Genomic DNA, 19,959 nt, shown 5'->3' with positions numbered 1-19,959 from the left:
TTCAGTCTTTTTATTCTTTTTAGTCAGCAAAATAGCTAAGTCCATTAAAGCTAGCATTTAGCAGAGAGTGGAAATGCTCAAGAATCTGTGGCTGTTACAAGTGATAGGCTTTCTGTTAAGTCTTTTCAGACAGCTAGAAATTATCTGATCAAAGGATACTCTTTACTTTTGTGCTTTTATTTAATAGAATATCATTTGAACAAAATACATTTCGAAAGGTAGTAGATGCACTTTTCCATAAACGATCAGGCCTCATCCACTCAAAATGACAATGAGAAGAGATGAATCAATATGTACCAGGCCAAGACACTGTTTATGGATCGAGCAGACAATAGCTTATTACACTCCGGTTGACGTTGGTGAAGATGCCAAGCAAACACATGAATGACTATGAAATGGACATATCTGATAATGATTATGTCATAAGCGATCATGACTATTCCCCATCCTATGATGAGTCCTATGAAGGTGTGATCAAAGACAATCCATGTTGCACTCAGTACTCATTATCACGTACTATCGCCAATAATCAGGTACTATTGCCAATAATGAGTACATGGGAGAATACATGTTTATGTATTACAACGTAAGCACGTAACACAAAAGTGGGCATAACAGTATTCATGAAGGGCCAAACTTAGGCTGTCAATACACAACATATCCCTCCCCTTTTACATTTGATGCTCCTTTAACAAAAATAAACATTTTACCATACAGTATCTTCTCTGAAATGTCTCTGCATGAAACACAGCTTTTTTTGTCTTTCTTTTCCATACTTCATAATGTTATTTACTGTATTTCTTACTTCTATAATGAACTTTCAACAAACTTTTTTTGGCTATAGAAATTTGCCTAAATTAGGGAAAGAGGGTAGACTACCTCAATTCCCGGACTAAACCCTGGGGATTATTCTGCCCCAATGTCAAGGGTTAGTCTCTACTCTACAATGTCAGTCTATCAGGAGGCCGACTGTCTCTTCTGGGGTAGGTACGACCTGTAGACAAGTCAGTCACATTGTCTCTTGTTGAGGACTGTATGACTTCTGGTCTGGGAGAAGTGAGGCCTCAGGTGGGCACCGGATCAGGGCTAAGTGTGCCCGTAACAGTGTCCAGTCCTGAAGGTTGCGTCAGGGGTTCTTCTGGGGATCGAAACTGTTGCTGGTAGGCCTCCTGCTCTGGAACAAGGGATGGTGGCTCAGGTGAGTCAACATGGGAAGTGTGGAGCAGTTGATCGATGTGTCTTCTGCAGATGAGGTGATTATGTGTATGACACAGGGCCTGTTTTTGCAACAACTATAGCAAGCATCCACTTCATCAGCTGCGGACCGTTATCACCAACAAGCTGTTGTGGAAGACCAAAACGGCTAAGGATAGACCTTAGCTCTTCGATTGTTCTCTCTGTGGGGGTGCTCTTCCTGACAGCAACCTCATGCCATTTGCTATGGGCGTTGACTGCAACTAAGGAACATGCAGTTCTCTAGTGTATCAGCAAAGTCTATGTGGACTCTGCCATGGTTCTTCAGGCCAGAACCATGGATGTAATAGAGCCAGCTGTGGGAGGCTTCTTACTTTCTGGCAGGCAGAGCATGACTTTGCTTTCCCCTCTATAGCTGCATCCAGACCTGGCAACCAGAAAAAAATGCGTGCGATTTCTTTCATTTGCACCACACCACAGTGTCAAGACTGGAGCTCGTCCAGTACTTTCTCTCTTAGTGGCGGTGGAATAATGACACAATAGCCCCATAATAGGCATCCAGACTGGACTGAAAGCTTATTTTTTCTTACCAGGTAAGGCTTCAAACTCGGTGTCACCTCTCCTTTCCTTTACCTAGTGACTATGTCCATAACCTCAGAAATGACCGGGTTAGTGTGTGTGCCTCCTCACATGAGTCAAGGTTATAGGAGCAGCAGCCACATCCTTGAAATAGAAAATCTCTGCCTATGTCGACTCAGTGTGCACGACAGGTAGCAGGAGCCTTGAGAGCCCGTCAGCATTCCCATGCTGGTCCGACTTCCTATACGTGATGTCATACTTGTCATACAAGGCCAACGCTGCATACGACTGGCTTCAAGCGACGGAATGCCGGTATGAGGACCAAAGATAGAGGTGAGAGGTCGATGGTCTGTCAGTAGCGTGAATTTCCAGACGAAAAGAACATTATGGAGTTTCTTCACTCCAAACACTATAGACAGTGCTTGACGCTCAATCTGTGCTTAATTACCTTCTGTTTTGCTCAGTGTCCTCAATGCAAAGGCAATTGGTCTCCCTTTCCCTGATGACATAATGTCTGACACTACTGCACCCACACCATAAGGTGAGGCGTCACATACCAGCTGAATTGGATATGTGGGGTCAGAGTGAATTTTGGGCCTCAGATTGAGAGAGCGCTATCTTCACTTCTTTAAAAGCTGTGTCACATTCATTCGTCTTGATTTTAACTTTGCATAGTATGTCAACAAGCCAAGGAATGACCTCAACTAACTCACATTCTTAGGGGATGGAGCATCCACAATAGCCCTCACTTTTGATGGTCCCTCGTGGGGTCTAGTACTGTCGATTACGGGCCCCAGGTACTCGACAGAAACCTTAAAAAACTCACATTTGTCTTTCCGGACTCGCAGACCATACTCCTCCAGTCTTTGTAGTGTTACATCCAGGTTCTTTAAGTGTGAGTGCTCATCTGGTCCCGTTATAAGCAGATCATCCAGGTAACACTGGACCCCTGGTAGCCCACTCAGAATCTGGTCCATTGCACTTGGGAAAAGAGCTGGGGACTGGTTCCAATACACCACACTGCACTAATCTGTTTAATTCTGCCTCTACCTTGGGTTTGATAGCATATAGGACAGGTCTAGCTTTAAAGCATTTTGGTGCACTTCTTGATTTAACTGTCAGCTGATCTGTAATGTCCTTCATGCTGCCTCATAAGTTCTCTGTGAAAACCTTTGGAGGGCTTCTTCAGAATCTCCTGTAGGATTTCAACAAGGTGAGCATGCACCACAAAAGGGGGCATAACAGTATTCGTGAAGGGACAAACTTAAAGTAAAGTACCGTAAAGACTACAAAAACTGCGCCAATTACAAATAGAAGCCCCCAGTCAGGTTTCAAATCATAACCTTCTGTTTTGATTGTAGGTCCAGTCTGTACAGGACGGCTTCTGGGTACGGACGCGGACTGTGTTATGCCTGTTAGTGACCCCTGCCGTAGTGTATATGTCCGCAGCTTGCCTCTATGCACTCCCAGCAACGCCTCCTGATGAGTCGGTGGATGGTGTCCTGGGGGATCCCCTCCTAGACCCAGATCAGGGCATAATTTAGCTCCTGTCTGTTCAGCTCAATTGGATTTAGGTCAGGGGAATGTGAGGATCACGTCAGTGCCTTTGTAATCCAGAAACTGCATAAGGTCTGAAAACCGCTCTGAGGACTTTATCCTGGTACCTAATGGCAGTCAAGGAACTGCTGGCTATGACATTGAGATCTGTGCTACCCTCCAAGGATATGCCTCCCCAGCTCTCATCTGTGAAGAGAGTTGGGCGCCTGCCCTGTGGAGGAACTGCAAATTCTGGTGTTCTCCAGCAATTGCTACGCTCTGGCACTGCTCCTCCTGTTCCTCCTCTCACAAAGGAGCAGAAACCGAACGTGCTGCTGAGTTCATGCCCTTCTACCCGGTGTAACGTCCATGTTTGTTTACTTGTGATTAAACACTTAATTCAACTGGCTGATTGGAAATGTTGTCAGCTTTGCAGGTTCAGTTCTTTTAAATAAACCAGAGCACTGAAAAAAACAAACATTTTGACATGATCAATCTGCTCAAGAAAAGAGAGGGATCACTAAACTTATCGCTGTACTTCCTGAGGGGGAGATTCAGCTTACTGCTGTGATTTCGCACCTCTATAAATATGAAAGCAGAGAATGCCTTAGAATGTGTAAGATCTTGGTGTCATTACTTTTCAACAACATGTTATCATCATTTCCTCCAAGCCCAGTCTGCTGTCAAATTCCCAAGAAATCCCATTACTGCTCTTACTCAAAACATTTTGTTTATATTAAGTTTGATAAATCATATTTTACTCAAAATACATCCACTCAAATCATCAAAATTCTACTGTAAAAACTAAAATCTTTGTATCAATAATCTAAAACATCCCAACCTCCAAGAGCCAATGACCAGAGGTGGGGGACTCACTGTATATCACATAACTTGAGAGACTCAGACTTCAGAGACTTTTTAAGTCCCAAGTAATTAAAAGAGCACAGGGTTTGCATTTGAACAAACTAGTGTTTTAATAAGAAGAAAATTGCAACGTTAACTGAGTTGTGATAGAGCAGCATACCAGCTTACCAATAACACACAAGCATTGCCAACCTGAATTGACACGATCTGTGTACTGCAGCACATTACCTCATAACCACAGCAGCAGAATATCAAATGCTGCCCTCCCAAACTGTCTTGTTATTAAGAGCTAAAAATGGTAAAATATGTAACTGATTTGTATAATGAAACTGGAGTAAATAATTAGAATTTCGTATAACTTGACTTATGACTTACTTGAGTTGACTTAATAGTCTCGCTTGACTTACAGCTTTTACAACTTTAGACTTGCTTGTGATTTGCACATGTGTGACTTCCTACTACCTCTGCCAGTACCTCAGCAGAAACCTGAAAAAATATATGAGGTGTGAAATGAAGCTGGGGATACAGAACTCTCAAAGAAACATCTGCATAACAGCAATTCAGAAGAACAGACACACTGTTATACAGATCCATATCTAAATGCAAGGAGAAAGAGGAAGGAGGCTGATATAAAAAGAGAGAAAGTTGAAGTTTACATTATAGACATAAAGGGAGTGAGTGTGTGTACAATCCTGTGTTAAAAGGTTGGGAGGCAGTATCCCGAGGGGTTGCTACTTCCATTCAAGGAAAAATACTTTCAGAAGAGCAAGAGTCAAAACACAATTCTTGACCTCACAATATCGTTCAAGGGAAGATAAAACAATCCAGGGACATTTAGTCAAAACAGAGCATGTGACCAGTGAGCTAATTATGTTATTATTCTATCGCTTGTATTTTTACCTTTGCCCTAGATAAGCTATGTATCAGCTTGTGTCATCCTTCTCAGCTCTGCCTCATTCAAGGATCTTTATTAAAGTTCAAGCAATGTATCAATATGTCATAAGTCTACATTAAGCACATCGCTTTTCAGAATCTTTTCAGAGAAAATTATGAAAGTTTTATAATATGCAGTACTTCTAAACCTCCCTTTTGGGGATAGGCAGTTTTCTTGGCATGTTTTAATGCTCTGGAGCCATTTCAGTATTACTCTACATTACTCTACTACAAATTTTTTTGGTAGCAATGTCACAATACAAACACTATTGCAAATGCTGTAAGTCTCATACTGTTTCTTTCAACTGCACTTTTACCAACCTGGAGAAAGAAATAGCTAACATAAGTCACGGCAATCGTTTGAAAGGTTTTGTTAATTTATAAAAAGTTCAGACTCTCTTCTTGTTGTCCCTTCAGTGATAGGGTGTCTGTTAATGTCTGACGCACATCAACTATCAGCATTTCCTCTGACCCTGAGAGATTGCCAGCTAACCCACAGACTTGAACAACTGAACATAGTTCATTAGAATCCATATACCAATGCAGAAGAATAAACTTATCAGCAACTATCTTGGTCACTCAGTTACCAATTGAACCCTGTGAGGAACACGTCACAAATTTTCTACCACATTCCCAAATGCTAATAATAGAGGTATCACATAATTCAATCATACTTTCTCTCGAGGGCGTTCAAGGGGCAACTGCACACAACTTGCAGCTTGCCTCACCACCTAGAGGAAACGAGACAGTGCTAGCTGTCTGTGGCTGTGTCTGTGTGTCTGGCAATGGGACATACACTGTAAAAAAGAAATGTTTGAAATAACCTGGCTGACTGAGAGAAATTGAATAAAGCATATGTATTTCCTTTTTAAACAAAGCAATGTAATTGATTAAATCCATGCTTTGTGTTATTGTATTGTATATTGCCACTCAACAGGGAAGAGCGGGGTAATGTGAGACATCGGGTAATGTGAGACACCCCCTGTATCTAGGCAACGGTAGACATTTGTGGTCATGTGACGATTATGTTTTAAAGCCCCTCCCATTCCCCCCTTGCCACAAAGGAGAACTTGGTGCTGGTGCTGTGGTAATTATATTTTTTCACAAAAATGTGTTTTTTGCATGTTAAAGTACATTTTCTTGCTTTGAACTTAATCAACTGTTGTGTCAAAACAAATTGAATCAGGTAGAAAAACTTATATCATATTGTTGATGAACTTCCAACATATAAAACCATGTGATTGATGCTAGCTGCAGATTAGCCTGAATTGCTGTGGGGTAAAGTGAGACAAATGCTGTTGGGTAAAGTGAGACATGAAGCACAAGTTAAGTTTGGTCTTAAACACATTTTAATGTAATATTACATTACATATGTTTATTTTCAATGTCATAAACATTGTAGAAAAGCCATCATGCCAAGAAACTACACACCAGGAAGACAAAAGCAATATCCCTGTCCCTGCCAAATGGACAGAGAAACAATGTGCAGGATTTGAACTATTACACAATGTTGTTAAGGTAGTTTTAAAGTGGAAAATGTAAGTGGATCACTTTACCCCCTTGATTTCTCTGGCCTGTCTCACTTTACTCCGTAGTTGGGGTAAAATGAGACACAAGACCACTTTTTTTAAAACAATCATATTTTCACTGTCCTTTGTCCTGCAGATGTTCTGATCATTTCCATTGCTAGGAAACATCCTGAATTAATGGGAAATGCGCAAATTTTACTGATATATCATTTTAGTAGCCTAGAGGGGAGCAAATGTAAAACTGTTTCACATTACTGAAGTGGAGGAAAACCCAAAACTGTAAAGGTTTTGACTAAAGTGGAGGCCAGGCTACTGATTATTTCTCCAGAGGTTGGTGTCCACCTGAAAAGGCAAATGTGGCGTAGGTCTTTTGGATGAAAAATAGCATTGAAAATCTGGCTCTGTTGTAATTTCACATTTAAAATGTGAAGGTCGGAGATTAGGTGATTAGGCCGGTGAGCAGGTCACACTCAACCAGGGGGTTAATGAGCCAGCTGAATTCTAAAGTGCCCCTGTTCTGTCAGTACTTTTCTTTAAATTTATCTTTATAAATTAGTGCCTCACTAACAACACTAAGACATAAACAACTGTGATAAGTCATAGATAACTCTTAATCAGACATGATGATCATTGGTGCTTCAACATTAGCTATTTGGAACACAGGATACTGAAACAGTTTTTTTCAACAAATAGAAAACAAGTGACACTATTGTTCACTCACATAAGACAAACATACATACAGAATAAAGTAAAAAACAATTAACAAACTGTTCCCTCATGAAACCAGATTTTAATCTATTTTTATTTGGATCTGCACAGAGTTCCACATACTTATAAGTCCCTTAATATGCCTGATGTTTTGCATCAAGATGCATGAATTATTATCGGAGAAAACAACAAGAAAGTTGAATAATGCCATATCTCACAATGTTGAAAGTTGGGAAAAAATCCGGAATCTGCACCAACATTTTATAGGGTCTTTAAAACAACAGATGGGTTGTGTGTTGATTGGTTAGATTAGAGTCTTAAGGGCAAGTTAAACCAACAACATTGCTTTATACCATAATAATTTGTAACATTGTTGCTGCAGGAGTAGTGTATGTTTGAGGATAATGAGGAGAATAGGTATTAAATGCACAATGTCCTTTCTATGTTCAATGTCCCTCATTGTTCAGTTGTGAAAGCTTGGTTGCAGCACCCTCCATGGCAATCATCTCCATAAAGGCCCTTTATTTACTTGAGTTTGTGTGGATAAATAAATATCAATATAATGCAGCTGTACTGCTCCAAAGGACTCTTTTAGCAGTGTGCGTTTTCAGCGTTGGTTAAAAAAAATGAGATGATCAGGTCCGACATGCACACACGGAAAAAGTATGTTGAAGGTATGTCAAAAATGTCACCCACTCCCTCTCTATCTGTCGTCTCATACACTGTCCTCAAGCTATTTTCTTTACTATCAGGAAAAAATTCTAGTACCTGTTTTCTTGACAGACATGTGACATGTGAAGCTCCTGAACATACTGTGCCAGAACAGCTAGTTGGACAGATAGGAGAACTCCCTCATCATGTTCTTGTTCAAACTTGTCCATCCACACCGCAAATTCACAGTATCAGGGTGGGTCTGATACACAGATGGAGAAATAGTGAATGAAATGTTTTATTTGTCAGTTCATGAAGCTTGGTTGAAAGCCAATTATGTATAGAAGTGAAGGTGTGTGACGATTGGAGCTGGTCATGTGACACGAAGGCTCACAGGAATTTATAATAGCTGCAGCAGCAGCAGCGTTGTCTATGGTGATTACACAGAACCAGCTGGCTCACTCTGCCATGCTACAAGAGAGAGTAAAACACTCACAGTGGAGTGTTTTTCCATGACGTCTCTCGTGAGTGTGTGTGTGCAGTGTCTGGACAGTTTGTTTCCTCTCTTACATCAGAATACAACATAACCTTTTTTCTATGAGAAAGCCTCTAGGAACTTGCAAAATCTTTAAATAGATTTATGGACACAATAATAATCGATTCCCTACCATATATGTAAAACTACACAGAAACAAAACTGCACATTGAACACATGAGATTCTAAATTTGTTAGTATTGTAAGAGAGCAGATTGTCATGGATAAATAGGATGTGAAACATTTAAATAAACTCTACAGGTTACAATGGAATGCCAAGAACTTCTGAAGCTCATGGTTAAACGTATATATTTTACCATTTTAGTTTGGACAAGTCACAGATTAAAGAGATATATACTGTGTCAACTACAAGGGCTATGTGGTTCCTTAACAAATTATGCAAAAATAGAATGTGTCTAGGTTAAACATGCGATAAGACCCAATCTAATAAGGCACAGACATCTGGTTAACTAAGTACCACATAATCAGTTTGACAGAGATGATCCCAAAAGCATATATTTTTCTGTCCTGAGGTCTGCAGCCGTTGGTTTCACCAAATGTGGAGAAGAAGATGAGGTGTCTCTCACCTACAAAGACTCTTTTGTTTAACTGAGTAGCCCAAATAGAATAACGGAATGAATAAACTGTTTAATAAACCTTAGAATGACTTCATAATTTGTATAGTTTCTATATTTCTGCCAGGGTTCTCATCACATTGGAATTAACATTTCTATGAATAATATACATTTTCTTATACATTTTCCACAATGCTTATGAAAAATCCACACCCCACATTCAGGAACATTCCTGTCCCCAGAACTGAATTGTTCCATGGACAAAGTCATGGAATTTTAGGTCAGGCTGATCAAATTAACTACATTTTTTAGAGATAAAACTTTTAAATCAGTCAAATTTGACCAGAACACAACACAAGGGTAGAATGTAAACTATCCATGTATAAAGAAAATACTCTGTTTCAGACAGTGGTGTAGTGGAGGGAACACAACCTGTTTGAGCCCACTGCAACAAGCCAGCTATTTTGACTACCACATTCACCCAGTGTTGTATAATTGCAAAAATTATATAATTAGCTCTAAAAGAAATTTGATGCACCTATTCCCCACTAACTACATATGTACATGCTCTAGACATTATAATAACAACCAAAAAAAAATATAAAAGACATTTTACTTACATGCATCTGATGAATCCAGGAAAAAATTCTAGTACCTGTTGTCTTGACAGACATGTGACATGTGAAGCTCCGGAACTTACTGTGCCAGAACAGCTCGTTGGACAGATAGGAGAACTCCCTCATCATGTTTTTGGTCAAACTTGTCCATCCACACCTCAAATTCACAGTATCAGGGTGGGTCTGATACACAGATGGACGTGGGATAAGAGCATTCCTAGATTTTATCATGAATAATTGCATCTGATAAAATCACAAATCAAGGAGTCACCCAGAAATAATTCATCATTAAATAAATTAGTCTATTTTTTCCAATTAGATAATTTTCATTCACCTGTGTTGACAATGTTTAGGTTAATTGATTTTATTGATTTATTTATCAGCCAAGTTATAGTTGCCCCCAGTAAAAGGATATTTATTTTGCCGGGCTCCTGTTGTTCCAATAAAACAATGGGTCATCTGTTAATGTCATCCAGGTTTAAGGGAGACACAACAGGGGAATACAGTAAATTATATGCCAATAAACAATTGAATGAAAGCCAGCTCTTGATAATGAGTCATTGAGAAATAGTGAATGAAATGTTTTATTTGTCAGTTCATGAAGCTTGGTTGAAAGCCAATTATGTATAGAAGTGAAGGTGTGTGACGATTGGAGCTGGTCATGTGACACGAAGGCTCACAGGAATTTATAATAGAATGACTTCATAAATTGTATAGTTTCTATATTTCTGCCAGGGTTCTCATCATTGGAATTAATAACATTTCTATGAATAATATACATTTTCTTATACATTTTCCACAATGCTTGTGAAAAATCTGTAATATTGAGCTTGACATGTATAAAGCATGGTGACTTAGGCATTTAAAGCCTAATACAAGTGTCCCACAGTATCAATCTCATGAGGAATTATTGTTTTTGGAGAAGAACACTAAAGGCTGTGTCATGTCTCCTTTGAGTATGATATCTCGATTATTTATCCTGGTGTTGTTAGAAAACATCTCAATAACTACAGAAAGTTATAATATGTTGATCGAATGGGTAAAACAGATAACGGAATAAGTCGCACAATAGAAAATTGCAATAAATGTCCAATATTACCTGAAGTCACCTTACTTTTTTTAGGATCAAATGCTATATTCTATTCAATTTCATTTGTACAGCACCAAATCAAAACGTGAAATATATTTAGGCACTTAACATACTAAGGAAAAGACCTTTCCCCTCAGTCTCAGCTGTTATTTATTTTTTTAGCTCTAATTACTTAATAATCACATGCTATAGCTATGATGATTATGTTGTGGAAATTTATCATGAGATTTTAAATAATGAGTTTCTCAGACCGGAGTTGCTTTAGAGTTTCAACTATTAGTTTCAACTATTAGCTCTGCACAGGGCTACACAGCCAGCAACATGGCTCAGAGTCCCAGCACGAGAAGTTAAAAAGGACGGTTTTTATACAATATGATAAACAGGAAACAAAAAGAGGAATCAAATCCAGCACACATCTTCTAAAAACACAGAATGATTTAAGTGTGGATACTTTGACATGTGCAAGGCTCTAGAATAATATTGTCAACTGCAGGCAATGGGATAAAGTACCTTTTAACTTTGGTTATGGCATAGCACTAACTAGGTCTAAGGTCGCATGTGTATCCACAGGGCTGTTAAAATAGACAGCATCAGATCATGTTTTAACCTTTTTCTCAAAGGTATAACAGCTGTCTCCAGCAGGTTTAAAGTCAGTGTGTGCCCCTCAACAAGGGGCAGTCACAAAACACATTAGAACCTAGGTTGACAGCTGTGGCATCATAGTTAGTGTTGGGACCTTCATGACTGTGACTGTCATCACAATGAAACATCTATGTCAGGGATTCACGTCTAAATTTACGAGGCAGATCTGTAAAGTCTTCATGTTCCAAAATAGATTGACCCATATCCTAAGTTATTGTCCTTTTTAGGGTCTACACAACCCCGTCCATCTGTGATAGAAGCATATGGGGACAACCCCATGCTAACAACAGGTCAACTCTAAACATGGCAATAAAAACGTCAGTCTCTGTGAAGCTTATATAAAATATTCTGTTTATCCAGCTAAAACAAAGGGGCATCACTGAAGTGTTTATTACTGCAGGTACATAGTTTTTATCTACAGCTGGGGTTGTTTTGTCAAACGAATTGGGCCTGTTTAAAATCACAGGCCCAGCAGTGGTACAAGGCTGAACATTATCTACCCTTCAAGGCTCATGTTACACTAATTTTGGAGCAAATTTAGCTCACTGCCATCATGTGGTGGGAGTACAACAAATATTACATAGCCCTAAGATTATTGATGCCTTCTCTACTATTACTTTACAGCAACGACAAAAATAATACAGTTTTTGACAAAATGACATTTTAGAATAAAAACCTATATTAGTCCTGATGCACAGCAACAGTCTGAAGGTTTAGTGACAAAATGCCAATACAAACCCCTAAATATTAATACTTTATACTAAAATAGAGTACAACAAACAGCTTAAATATTTACCTAATTATATGTGTTTATGGAGCGACGCCTGTGAGCTAGTTCAGGCGGCCAACTCAAGCTGCGCTACTCCAATCATTTGACATACATCACATACACCTTAGCAGGTGGTCTATTTAAGCAGAGAGAAATTTACCATCAGCCCCTCTGCTAGCACTGATGCTGCAGTATTGCTACCAGTTGCTTCAGCCCCTCCCCCCCCCAGCATCCACCTGTAGGCTCCGACGGACGGGGGGGGGGGGGGGGGGGGGGGGGGGGGGGGGGGTGATTAAGTTGAAGCCTAAACAAGTTTGACTGCTTCAATAGAATTTGAGCCAGAGTTGTCTAACTGAACTACTACGATGGAAATCCTTATACAGGCACATTCACATGTACAATATGGTGATAGTCAGTACTAATAATAACAACTGGTCAAACTGTTTTTGCTTATAAGCTTAAAAAAACATTTGACTGTATATTCTGATCTAATCTCATCTTCTATAATCATGAGATTTTAATTTTTATAAAGTTCAGTAAGACAGAAGGACAACATAAAAAGATAAAAGTACCAGATAAAAGTTATTTGATAATTACCTCTGTTTAATATTGAACATACTGTCTGTGAGTGATTTTGTTATAATAAATATTTGAGGGTGATTTATCAAACAATATGCACAGAGAAATCCCAGGAATTAGGTGTTGTGATGTCTTGATTTAGTTCGGACCCCACAGCAGAGACTGAATGCAGGCGTAGATAAATAAATCACATTATTGCTCAAAAAGAAGCAAAAAAGAGAAGGTAGTGGAGGCAGAGAGCAGGCTGGCTGGATCCCAAGGACAGCACGAGTGCAGAGCACATGGTAGGAAAAAACCCAGCACTGAACACACAGTGAAGGCAACAGCAAGGCACAGGATAACCTGAGTTAAAGGGAGAAAAAACAATGGCGAGGTTCTACCAAAAGATATCAACACCGAACTAGACGGCATTATCTGGGCAGAGTAGGGAAGTCAAGACCAGGCTTTTATTGGGAGGTTGATGCCTTGAGTGAGAGCAGGTGTGCCTTGTCTGCTGCAGAAGGGAGAAGCCATCCACATCTCCTGCCACTCACTTGCCCTGCAGGAGAAAGAACTGCAAGTGAAGGGGGAGAGAGAGCAAAAAATATATACAACAAGTCCAGAACAAACACAGAATCATCAGCGATTTCTCAACTGGAAATCAGATTTTTGCAGCTAATGTAAAAAACCCAAGTAGGAAGGATGTTACGCTTACTATTGTTCAAATGAACTGTTTGTAATGTACAGAGGCCATATGTAGGAGAAGGAAGACAACTATCCAGGGCCGGTCTTTCCTACAGGCGACATAGGCGGTTGCCTAGGGCGCCACTCAGAGGGGGGCGCCAAAAACTGCGCCATCTCTATGTGGTATGGCCAAAAATATTGTATTTAATTACTCTGACAGTAATTTAAGTAGTTTCATTAGAGAAATCAGTAAATGACACGGAGCAGTTGCACCCCGTACTGTCAGATGCAGTCTGGATGAGGAACTGAATGCTCCGTGTCGTTCCTGCTGCTGCTTCCATCCTGTATTCTACAGGGCAGTAGTGGGTGAGAGTCACCTACGTTAGCTCCTAAAGCCTCGCTTGATCACCACGGGTGTCATTGAGACGTGTTGACTGGTAAAACTTAGAAACTCCGCTGGGCAGTGAGGAGAGACACTCGCGCACTAGGTGGGCGGGGCTACATTCGCCTGTATAGGTGTTTATTTTACCTGCACGTCGTCTTGCAGGCGGGTCGCGATAGTATATTGTTTACTTTACAGTGTGTAGTTCAGCTCCGACACACACAGACTCTGTAATTCATGAATTGTTATTTTGCCTTCTAAAGACCAGTTATAAGCTAATGTTCAATAGGTCTATATTGTAAATGTTTATATTTCTTTATGAGTGATGATGTATATTAAGATGTTTGGAGGAAAGAGGCACCATAATAATTGAATGTATGTATTATGCACTTAAAAATGCAGTTACACTCAAAGAAATGCTTGTACTTGAAATTGTGTTTAATTTGAATAAGATGCAGTCTGGATGTGGAACTGAATGCTCCGTGTCGTTACTGCTGCTGCATTCATGCTGTATTCTACAGATATACTTTGTTGCTGTGGTATCAATTTTGGGACCCATAACATATATCTCCAACCAATACTTTGACATTACAAAAATTGATCTAACATTAGGGTAAAATGAGGCAAAAATTGAGGTACGAACCTCCTTGGTGTTGTCAGAACATGCTAGCACATTGAGGCTTATGGTTAGAGTGTGTGTGTCCAAGCAACTTCGACGAAGAAAGAAATAATTTTATAATAAGTTTTCGTGTGGGGGGGCGCCAGGAGTGAAGCTTGCCTAGAGCGCCAAATGTGCTAGGGCCGGCCCTGCAACTATCAATCAATAAACACAAATAGCTTAGGCCACAATGTGCCTGTATTTAAGGTCTGTCATCTCTAAGCTAACTCCCACCTGTGGAGGCAGCGACAGCCCCAACCAAAACAGAGGCGATTCCCAGTATGGCAAAACTGGGCCGTACGTGATGAGGAGGCAGACAGCATCCTCTGGTGGAAGCCCTGACATGAAATACTGACAAGACCCTAGAAGCAGAGGGAGAGGAGGAAGCTGCACGATGAACAGGCACGTGCACAGATAGACCCCTCGTTGTGCTCAAGCACTGGCCCTTTTGCCCTGGATGAAAAAAGTGCCCCTTCTGCTGGAGACCAATTTTTTCTTCATTCATCTATATTTAAGAATAAAAATTACTCTCTCTGTCATCAATTCCCCCCTAACGTGTTTTTATATCTGACGGGGCATTTATTTGTGTTCTTGTGAGAATTTCGCCCTGACATGCTCCGCGGCGCTCACAGCCCACCGCGCACCTCACTGCTCTTCCTCCTCTTCCTCGTGCAGATGAGCGCCAAACGGCTGCAGCCACTTCTTCTCTGACCCGCCACATCAGACAAACAGGTGTTTGTGCAATCCCCCGACGTTGTTTAGTGAACCACAACATTAGCGCCGCTGAAAACGTTACGTCGCCAATGGTCCGACGTTTCCTAAAAAATAAACAAACAAAAAACTTAAAAAGATTTCAAAGCCTTGTCCAGCTGTTTACTGACGTTTGTCACGTGGAATGAAGAGCGATAGGGAGAGAGATACAGACAGACAGACAGGCAGGTTGGCAGGTAGGCAGACAGGCAGACAGAGAATTTAAGGGCAGTTTCACTGTTCTACAAATTAGACAAGTTCACTAGTTTTGTTTCCACCTACCCATTATTGAAATTGAAAGGTAGGTCTTGAGCTACATGACTGTCTGGTAAGGTATATTTTGGTATATTATTAGTGTAATGCTGCTTATGCTTCAACTCTGTCAGAAAACATGAAACAGACTCCTTGTGATCCATTTATTCCCTCTATACTGAAAGTCACAGTCAACACTTAGGTCTGAATAACATTGATCAACTTTACATTGTGTGAAGTGCGGGATGGGGGAGCAGAGAGACGGACTCAGGTGTCAGACCACAGACCTCTGCTGTGTCAGCCAACAGTTCAACCACTGAACCACTGCTCCGTTCCACATTTCCAGTTGCACAAAGAACAGTAAATACCCGCTCATGTCAAAATGTTAGCCAACTAATGCTAAGCTAACATTATCTTTTGATTGTACAGCAATAATAAGTGTTGCCTGTTCTCTCCTCCACTCGTACTTCAGGTCGAACATGATGACAAATCGGTTTCTATTGCTATGCTCTACAATCTGATAATGTTACAGCAGAAAAATAGTAACAAAGCATTGCTATTATATCATATATCATCTGATTATTATTATTACACTTGCAGGATTTTACTGTTGTTGAGCAGGGGGCTCATCTTAAAGTGTAGGATGTATTGTATAAAATATAAAGTATTTTGTATAGAACAGTAACTAATTACATAAACATTACAATTATTAATAGTAAAATCAGTCAAAAACAATAACTCCTGATCTCTCAAATTATTTAAAAGAAGCCTTAATTATCTCTGTAAATATGAAGAAGCAATGCAACTTTAAATGATCAACAGCGCATTCTGCAGCCACACCTGGTGATGAATTCTATTGGACTTGGTGTTTGAGCAATGAAGGATTTTCACATAGAGCAAAAACAAAGTCTATCATCTGTGGACTAAATCTCTAACTATGTCGTCCCACTGAACTAAAACACAACTGAAAAGTGGCTATTTCTCATAAATTTGAAGATCTGCTGCTGTTGCAAAACAAACTTCCTCACTCCATATTGGGTTACAATTGTGATATTGGATGACTTATTTTTAACTGATTTACAGTTCAGCATTACTCTTGAACGTACTGGGCCTGATTCTGGCAAGCTATGCCGAGAGTCTCAGTCAGTTATACCATTGTCATTAGAGATCTACCTCTTCACCAAAGTTACATAGAACAAGAACGGCTGAGGAGTGGGAATAAAAGCAGCACTATTCTCCATATTCCAAGTCGTTGACCATTACAGCTACAGTTCTGACTGCAGAGGTCGGACAATAGGCTGAGTCAACTTGGGTGATTTAATTTATAATATTCCCTTTGCAAGGGTCTTCTACATATTCAGGGTGGCATTGTGGCTCATGGGTTAAGATTCAAACCATTAACTGCAGCATTTCAGGTATGATGACTCCAATGGTCTCTGGTCACATGCTATTTTTGTTGTATTTAATTACCTTCATTGCCTTTTTTTGTTGTTGTTGTGATTCCAGCCTGATCTAGTGAAAGTCTTGTACTGTGTTTGGCCTCTTTCTACTTGTTTCTTGCTTTGTTTGCTTCATGGAATCCTGCCAATCACTTCTGTTTCAAATTCAGGCAAGGGTCCCTATTGCTGCCTAATAAGATAAATAAATAAAATGGCCTACAACTAACATTATATAGTACTTTGCATTCTTGAACCCCGAGCTGCATGAGGGTCTTACAGTCACCCTTTCATGAAGGCAGAGATGAGCCGGAGAAAATAGATGCTGAGGTTATTGGCACCAACATGGCAGCTCTTGTAGGTGTATCAGCAGTTCAAGTAGGTCCAGGAATTGGGCCTAACGAATCCGCCTGGTGTGGGATTACGCCGAGCATCAGATTTGTGCTGTCGATGCAGAAGAAGGGTCAGACAGAGCCACTTCAGTGTGTCTCTGTCCCAGACACTGGACACAGCAGGTGTGGGAGTCCCTCCAGTCCCTTTTTGAGTGTCAAATAATCAACGATAATTATTGGGTTCCTTTCTCTCAGAGAACATATATAGTTTTGATATATTTATGTTGGTTTTAGCTTTAGTATGGGCACATTAATGTTGTTGTACCAAAATAAAAATATAATAATATATATATGTTACACATTTTGATTAAATAAGCTGAAATCCTGTCAATCTTTAAAAGAAACAAGTTGTTTTTAGTGATTTGTTTGCGAGAACATGCAATGAATTGTCGACACAGGTTTCATTTTTCAATTGCCTCATCATTTGTTTTTGCGGTTTGTGTGTGGCCCATTCAGCAAGGCACAACGAGGCAACCTCTGTGAGTGGACAGCATCTACAAGAATGTCTACTCTCATGTTATCTGTTATCCACAAGTTGTCTGCAATAGTACTGTGTGACTATAATGAGGACTTAAATAAAGCTGTATGTTACAAATCAAAATGTCAGCCTGCCTCTTGCTATCAGTCAGAGTGTCACATTTACAAAACCGTCTCTCCCCACTACTAAGACTATGATCACAGAAGGCTTTTGTATAACACTCCCGTTAAACACTAGTTAACCGACTTATCTTATAATTTTTCAATTAATTAAATCGATTATCATTCCCAGTCTTTTTCTTGTTGAACTATGTACGTATATAACTCAGCCTGATCTGAATGAACACACTAGTTTAGCAAATTTTGTGTAAATATAAATATTTGTTGGGCTGTAATTTCACCACTTGTTCCATTGCTATGATCGTAGTGCCCGAGAGTTCATTTGGTGATTTTAACCATTCAAGTTCCCCCACCTCCGTTTTCTCTCCCTCTGTCTACGCATTGTTGCTCTTACCTTGCGGGTAAACCAAACCCAACCACAAAGATTGAATAAAGTTTATAGAAAAGAAAATGTTCTCCCAAATATCGAATTTGCTGTTGTAGGTCATAAAGAGGCAGCAATATTAAACAGACCATTTCATAACCAGTTAAAAACTCCTGGTAGGGGCTTTAAAAGTCAATACTAGTTTTTACCTTCGCAAAAGTAAAACAGCTGATTACAGTAAGTAGTGTTTTCAGTGTGAGTTTGGAACAATGAGAAGAGGAGCATCTATTTATTTAGTGTCTCTAACACTGCTCAGTATTACATATATGCTTTGCTACAGCTTTCCCACATGGTTTTTTCAGATATTTGAACTTTACACAGTGGTTTGAACAGTTTCATTCACAACTTATGTTTCAAATCAAACATCCCCTTTGTTATTTTAATATTGATATCTGGAGGGTATTTGTCAGTTTTTGTAACCTAGGTCATGTCCCAGTTGATATTATCCTCAGCATGGTGCTCTCTGTGGTCACCTGGGGGAAATTAGAACAAGTAGACTTTATCATCAGGGGTATCAAGAGACTTGCGTCTGAGTTCTGTTTGTTTATAATGGCACTCAAGTCTGTTTTCTGATTTAACTTCCTATAAGCATGCCTTTGAATTGTTATCTCTTTTACAATGACAGGTAGTTTGCATTGGCAATGGTTTGTCGTTAAGTTGTGATTACCTCATATCTCTGGCAGATTTCTTCAACAAAAGCTGTTCCCTCCCAATAAAAGCAGCTCATGAGGTTTCGTGTCAGGTTTGTTTTCTTAACCCGAACATTCCATTTCTTGTGGCGGTGCGGTGTGTTTTCTCATTCCACATCTTGATTCTTCTACCTGTTTCATGCAGACTTATGGGAGCGGAAACTTGCGTGGTTGTGATTCGTCAGAGTGGGTTTTCCTTTTTATTCTGCTAATAACCTGTTTATTCATCCTCAACAACACTGAACCTGTTTCTGTCGAGGTAGCCAGGTCTCAGTGGATTAAGAGGCTAGGGTCTGTTGGTGCATTGCAAACTGCTTGATCAGAAACAGCATGTTGTGGGCTCCTCCTTACAGTATACGTAATGACTGATTACAGGGAGGGAGATCTTAGAAAGGCTGGAGAGAAGAAGCTCTCTCTCTTGTCCAGTCAAGATGACGGATTCTCTGTCTTTTTTTTAGGTAGTTCTTTTTGTTTATTTTTGTTTGATTCCTTTTGAGTTGGGGTTCTTATACTCCAGATTTGTTTCATGTTTTGCTCTTTCTGGCCTCCTTCACATTCCTACAGTTTAATTAAATGACATTTCTTTTTCTGATGATTAAATAATTTAGTTTGAACCGTTACTCTAGCCCGGGTTCCTCCTTATGTGTGGTTATCACTGGGTTGAGCCAAGTGAAATTATGAGATCATGGCTGTAATACAGCTTTATCTTGTTTTTTACAGATCTTCAATTGTGGTGATGCACACTCTTTAAAAACTTTAAGAGATCACTTTGCTTTTGATACAGCCTCAGTTCTTTAAAAAGTTCTTCTAAAAATGTTGCATTTCCTTTGAGAATTGGTGACTGGATGTGAAGATGTTTAACTCTGGCCATCAAGGGATGTGGTCACCAATAATGCTTTGGCCGGAAAACCTGAA

The 19,959-nt window shown here is 39.8% G+C and overlaps 1 long non-coding RNA gene across 1 annotated transcript; it reads right to left on the bottom strand.

The window, feature by feature from the left end:
• Window positions 1-12,804: 12,804 nt before the first annotated feature.
• LOC133953444 (uncharacterized) lies at window positions 12,805-15,142 on the bottom strand. The gene is made up of 2 exons (XR_009920692.1): window positions 14,739-15,142; window positions 12,805-13,339 (listed from the first exon to the last, which is right to left on the bottom strand). It is a non-coding gene; the product is annotated as an uncharacterized LOC133953444 (long non-coding RNA).
• Between the last annotated feature and the right edge of the window lie 4,817 nt (window positions 15,143-19,959).

This window comes from Platichthys flesus, chromosome 5 (genome assembly GCF_949316205.1).
Source record: "Platichthys flesus chromosome 5, fPlaFle2.1, whole genome shotgun sequence".
In the NCBI taxonomy this organism is placed as follows: Eukaryota; Metazoa; Chordata; class Actinopteri; order Pleuronectiformes; family Pleuronectidae; genus Platichthys; species Platichthys flesus.
The sequence above is the reverse complement of the archived record's forward strand: the minus strand, read 5'-3'. Positions and strand labels throughout refer to the sequence as shown.